This window comes from Ailuropoda melanoleuca, chromosome 7 (genome assembly GCF_002007445.2).
Source record: "Ailuropoda melanoleuca isolate Jingjing chromosome 7, ASM200744v2, whole genome shotgun sequence".
Lineage (NCBI taxonomy): Eukaryota > Metazoa > Chordata > Mammalia > Carnivora > Ursidae > Ailuropoda > Ailuropoda melanoleuca.
Window position 1 is genome coordinate 62,939,803 of NC_048224.1, and position 6,734 is coordinate 62,946,536.

Here is a 6,734-nt window from a genome sequence, read left to right on the forward strand (position 1 = left end):
CGGGGTGCCTGGGTGGCACAGTCATTAAGCGTCTGCCTTGGGCCCAGGGCGTGATCCCAGCGTTCTGGTATCGAGCCCCACATCAGGCTTCTCCGCTAGGAGCCTGCTTCTTCCTCTCCCACTCCCCCTGCTTGTGTTCCCTCTCTCACTGGCTGTCTCTGTCAAAAAAACCAAAAAAACAAAAAAAACCCTCTTAACGCTTAAAGATTGTAATGCATATTGCCAGTGGCTTTCCAGAAAGATTGTAAAACAGCAAGGTCAATGTATGAGAGTGCCAGTCTCATTTGCCAACATTGACTGTTATCTTCATTAATAAATGATTCGTGATTTACATTTAAATATCTGCCATTGGGATGTATAGGCTTAGGTGCACATATTAATTTTTTTTTGATTCATTGCACCTGAAAAGTGCCTGCCACATGATAGTGAAATGCTTAACCAAGCTGAACTGTTATTAGTGTGTCATATTCTTGATGGTGTGTAAATACTTGTTGAATGCTTTTTATAATTTACAGAACTGTCTGTGATTCATATGAGCAGTTTAATACCTCTGACCTTTTATTGTCATACCTGGAACAGGTGACAGCTGATGCTGTTTAGGAGAAAGGTGAAGTGGGGCTCCTGGATGGCTCAGTCCCTAAGCATCTGCCTTCGGCTCAGGGCGTGATCCCGGGGTCCTGGGATCAAACCCCGCATCAGGCTCCCTGCTCTGCTGAGAAGACTGCTTCTTCCTCTCCCACTCCCCCCTCCCTCTCTCGCTGGCTGTCTCTCTCTCTTTGTCAAATAAAGTCTTTAAAAAAAAAAAGAAAGGTGAAGGAAGGGGACTTGGGACCTGCTTAAAACCATGACCATGTTGCTTTGATCTTCATGTAACTCAGATACTTCCTTTGACTTTGGAGTTTGAAAAAGTAATGGTTAACTTGAATCTTGGAGAAGGAAAAGATGCTAAAATCTTGACTCTGAACATACAGAAGGCAGTTCATGAGAAGAGAGGTATTTATCCCCACTATGCAGGTTGGAAAGAAGCTCAGAAATGGTAGCAACATTCCCATGTTCACACAGCTAGCAAACAACAAAGGTAGAATTCAGGACTACGTTTATCTAAAGACCATTTTCATTTTAATATAGTACACTAGCTGCTATAAATCAAAGATTGTAGCTTTGTTTTAATCACTTTCTCGCCAAAGCAATACTGTTGAAACAGTTGGCTTTTCTCCTTGAAACTCCACAACTGTTACCACCGTAGCCATCATAAAGTTAATCTTTTTTGTCAACAGAGTTCATTGCTGATTATAATTACATTGTAATAAAATATATCTGCCAATCTGTGCATTATGAACAGTCACTCCTATCTATAATACAACCCCTCGGCTCTGTGTGTCATCTAATTGTTCACTTTGCAAATATTTGTGGAAGATCTATGATGACTCGTCCTGGTGCTATTGATCATTAAGCTCAAGGAGTTTTTACTATCCCACTGGATAAAATGTGCAGTGTAAGTAATACAGCACGATGATTGACTTCATGGCTATAAGTATAAGGTATAATAAGAGTCCAGGGAAAGGGCCATTTGTCAACCTTACCTGAAGAGTCAGGAAAAACTTCAGAGGAGGTGATCTTTGGGGGGTGCCTGGGTGGCACAGTGGTTAAACATCTGCCTTCGGCTCAGGGCGTGATCCTGGTGTTCTGGGATCGAGCCCCGTATCAGTCTCCTCCGCTGGGAGCCTGCTTCTTCCTCTCTCACTCCCTCTGCTTGTGTTCCCTCTCTTGCTGGCTGGCTGTCTCTGTCAAATAAATAAATAAAAATCTTAAAAAAAAAAAAAAGATCTTTGAACAAATTCTTAGTTTTCCTGGCAGAAACTAAAGGCAGAAGTAACAGTCTAATGATTAGTCATGGAATTGCCCGTAGCTTAGTTGCAATATAGGGTATTTGTGAGTGGGGAAGAGAGGTGATAGACAATGAGGCTAAAGATGTAAGCAGGGACCAGAACATGAAAGTTCTCGTATGACACTTCAAGTAGTTTGGCTTTTATCCTGTAAGTAATGGGGAGCCATCAAAAGTGTTTAGTTAAATAATGGCAAGCACTGTGGAGAGTAGCTTGAAAGAAGAAATGACTAGGAATAGAAAGATCTGGTGGCTATTAAAATAATCCAGTTACATATTGAAATTTGGATGGTGGAAGTGGAAAGAGGTAAAGAGAATTAACGGAAGTTTGTGACCATTAGTACAACCCGTAATTTGCTGCCTTGGGTCCCTAAGTGGAGGGTACTTTATTATTTAATTAGGATAATCCATACCCGTTCAGCGTCTTTGCCTCGCCAGTGTATTCCCTGGAGAATCCCCCAGATTAACCCAACCATTTGCCTTTGTTGGGAACCCACTTAACTGCTGAAAATAGCAGGATAAAATCACTTAATTAGGATTATTAGTTTCTGTTTATAAAACTCTCTAAGTTCTGCTTGAATGACCACAAACCCTGTACTGGAACCCAACACCGCCCAGCAACCTTACCACGTGTATTAGTTTGTTAGAGCTGCCAGAACAAAATTCACAGTGGCTTGAACATTAATTTTTTCACAGTACTTGGAAGCTGGATGTCTGAGAGCAAGGTGTTGGCAAGTTGGTTTTCTCTGAGGCCATCGGAAGGATCTGTTTCAGCCCTCTTTCCTTTGCTTGCAAATGGCTGCCTCGCTGTGTCTTCACATTTGTCTCTCTGTGCTTACACGTGTCTGGTATCAGCCTGTGTGTCTATATTTCCTCTTCATATAAGGACACAGCCATATTAGATTAGGGCCCACCTTCATAGCCTAATTTTAATCACCTGTTTTAAAGACCTCATCTCCAAATATGATAACATTCTGAGGTACTTGGTGTTAGGACTCCAACATTTGTATTCGGGGGTCACAGATAAGCCTGTAACATGTTTCTCTGTTTGCTGTAATTCCTACTGAGTGTGATAACTTTTCTTCTCTTCATAACCTTCTACCTACAGGCCTTCCTCCATCATCACTCTCTGCTGGGGACCTAGGCTCATATTTTACTGATAAATCTAAAGCCCATGGATGTGAATCCCTTCATCTTCACACCACTAAATCGACTATATATACTAATTTTCTCTCCTTTGTTAAAATCAAGGATATATCCCTTATTTCAAATGGAGTGCCAGGGTTCCAATTTTGTGATGATTAATTAAACACATAGGTTTCTCTCTTCTCTCCCAAAACCTTGGTGAGGTGACAGTAAAGACATTTTTAAAATTATTAACCCTTGAGAAGAAAGGGAGAGAAAACAATAGACAAGCTATTTCAATGAATATTTTGGAAGAAATAAGAAGGATGTCTGGGATGTTGACATAACAAAGGGAAGAAAGTTGTAATCTAAACACCTGTAGAAGAGAGACAAATAGCCTCCCAAGAAACTCAAGTGGGAGGCAGCTGGATGATGAACTCCAGCAAAACTAGAGAATAAAACAAAAATGAAAAAGGCATGGAATTGAACAGGAGAGACGGGAGGGGAAGTACCAACATAACTGCTTTGAAGTTGTCTAGAAGTCAATCGGTCCAGATTGGAGCAGGAGTTTGGAAGATTCAGGAAGGGTAGTCTCCAGAAAGTACAAGAAATGATGTATTTGACTTTATGGAGAATATCATTGATAGACAAGTGGCAGAAATAATAGAGCTTTTAGGGAAAAAAAATCTTAGATACATGGAAAGCCAGGCTAATGAAAGTGAAAGGCAATTAACAGAAGGAAAAACACTGTGTAATAAAGAAATGGTGATTATAATACACTATTTTGTAGCATTTAACAGTATTTGCATGGTCATAAATAGTGTAAATGGAATTTATTTCATTTTTTAAATTGTAGTTATGTTGAGATAAAGAAGGGTAAGTAAAGGGATTGGCTGTATGGGAGCATTCACTGTGGTGTAAGATTCATAAATAAGGTTTGAAATAGCTAAATCAGGAAATAGTATCATACATAGTAAAAGAAATGAAGAAAAACTGATACTCCATTTCCGAAATGGTGACAATTCCTACTTACTGAAAACAACTAAAAATCTATTGATTTTTTTAAATCAACCTTTTTTATTGACCTACAATTTATATGTCATCAGATCCACTTATAATATTGTAGTTTAATGATATTATATGTAACCACTACCACAGTCCAAGTATAGAATATATCCATTACTTAAGAAGGTTCCTTTTGCCTTTGTCTTAGTCAATCTCTTCCCAACCTCACCATTCCACTCTTGAAAAATACACACACACACACACACACACACACACACACACACACACACAAAACCCTTGGTCTTGGTCCTAAACAACCGTTGATTTGCCTTCTGGCACTATACATTACCAAGTAGTCATTTTTGGATTTTCATATAAATTGGATAATAAGATATATGTATTTTTGTATCTGGCTTTTCTCAGTATAGTATTTTTGAGATTCACCCATCTTCTATGTATAGTAGTTATTTTTTTAAAATTTTTTCCCAAGATGTCATCCAATGTACGGATAAGCCACAATCTATCTAACAATGTCCTATTGATGGACATTTGGATTGCTTTCACTTTTTTGTTATTATGAATAAAGCATTCAGTTTTTTGTTTTGTTTTGTTTTGTTTCTGGTAAAAGCCCAGGAATTCAATTTCTGGATTGTAAAGTAAATGGATATTTTACTTTTTAAGAAATTGTCAAACTGTTTTCCAAAGAAGTATTATCCTTTTTACATTCCCACCAAAAATGTATCCAGAATATATAAAGAATTTCGTTCCCCTCCAATACTTATATTTTGTCAGTCTGTTGCCTGAAGGTGAGCCATTCAAAAGATTGTGTTATAGTATTTGATTGTTGTTTTAATTTGCATTTCCCTGATAACTATCGATGTTGAGCATGTTTTCAGATGTTTATTCCCCATTTCTGTATTTTTTCTCAAGTGTCAGAGTCTTTTACCCACTCTATATTTGATCATTTGTCTTTTTGTTATTGAGTGATAAAAGTTCTTTATATATTATGGCTACAAGTCTTTTGTCAAATATATGTTGAACGCTTAAAAATGAAAATGGTAATGTGTGAGATGAAAAATACACTACATAAAATCAATAGAAGAAAAGAGTAGTGAACTTGAAGACACAGGATCAGAAACTAACCAAGATGAAAAGTGAAACAATGAAAAAAGAAAGACTAGAAAATTAATAAAGTGAATGAGTGATCTGTGGGACAATTTCAAGTGGCCTATTATACATTTAATTGGAGACCCCAGAGGAAGAGAGAAAGAAGAGGGTACACAAAAAATATTTGTAGAAATAATAGTAAAAAAAATGTGATGAATTCTATAAAACACATACAACAAACTCAAGAAACATGAAGAAAGCTACGCTAAACACATCATTAATCAAATTGGTTAAAATCAATCACAAAGAGGAAATCTGAAAAGGATCCAGAAAAAAGGAAAATGTATGGAGAATTAAAGAATACAGCAGACATGAGCAGACAGTTTCTCCTCTGCTGTCCTGCCTGCTGGTCCTTTGCAAGGCATTCAATAAACTTCTATCTCCTTAACAAAAAAAAAAAAAAAAAAAAAAAAAAAAAAAGAATACAGCAGATTTCTCATTGGAAGCAATGCAATCTAGAAAAGAGTGAAATGTCACTTTTAATGTACTGAAACTTTAAAAATAAAAAGCTGTCAGCCCTAAAGTAAGCAAAAACCAATGATATAGAAAACAAAAATGGTGGAGAATATGGATCTTTTATAAAAACCAATAAAATTGATAAAACTCTGTCCAGACTGATCAGGAAAAAAGAGAGAAAACACAAATTACTATCATCAGAAATTAGTAAGATGACATCAGTAGAGTTTCTACAGATTTTAAAAAGATAATAAGGAAATAATTATGAACAACTTTAAGCCAACAAACTGGGCTAATAAATGTACAAATGATAAAATGATAAAATGTACAAATGATAAAATGTACAAATCTTTAAAAGATGCAAACTATCAAGCTCACAAAGAAAGAGATAACATTAATGGCCTTATATCTGTTAGATCATTGAATTTGTAGGGAAAAACCTTCCCACAAAGAAATATCCAGACCCAGATAATTTCATTGGTAAATTTTACCAAACATCTCTGGAAGAAATACAATTCTACACAAACTTATAAAGAAATTGCAAATGAGGGAATACTTCTTGACTCACTGTATGAAGCCAGAATTACCCTGATATCAAAACCATAAAGACTTTATAAGTTAAGAAATCAACAGAAATATCCCCTATGTACACAGATTCAAAAAAAAAAACCCCTCCAAACAAAATTTTAATAAATCAAACCCTATGGGTGTGAAAACATTAATACATTATGACCAAGTGAAGTTATCTCTTGAATGTGAGGTTGGTTTAGCATTTGCAAATAACTCTAATTTATCATATTCATATTAACATACACACATTATCATGTTTATATATAGACAAAAGCATTTGACAAAACATCCAATCCTGATAAAAACTCTCAGAAAATTATGATTAGAAGGAAACTTCCTGGCAGCAGCTCTTTCTGCCCATGGGTCCTGTCCCCGTGAATTTGCACCAAAGATGCCTCAAGAATTCTTTCTTGGTCGTCGGCTCCGGGCTCCGGACTCCACCCCACCGAACCTCGATTTTATTTTTAGGTAGGCTCTACACCCAATGTGGGGCTTGACCTCACAGCCCTGAGATCAAGAATTGCCC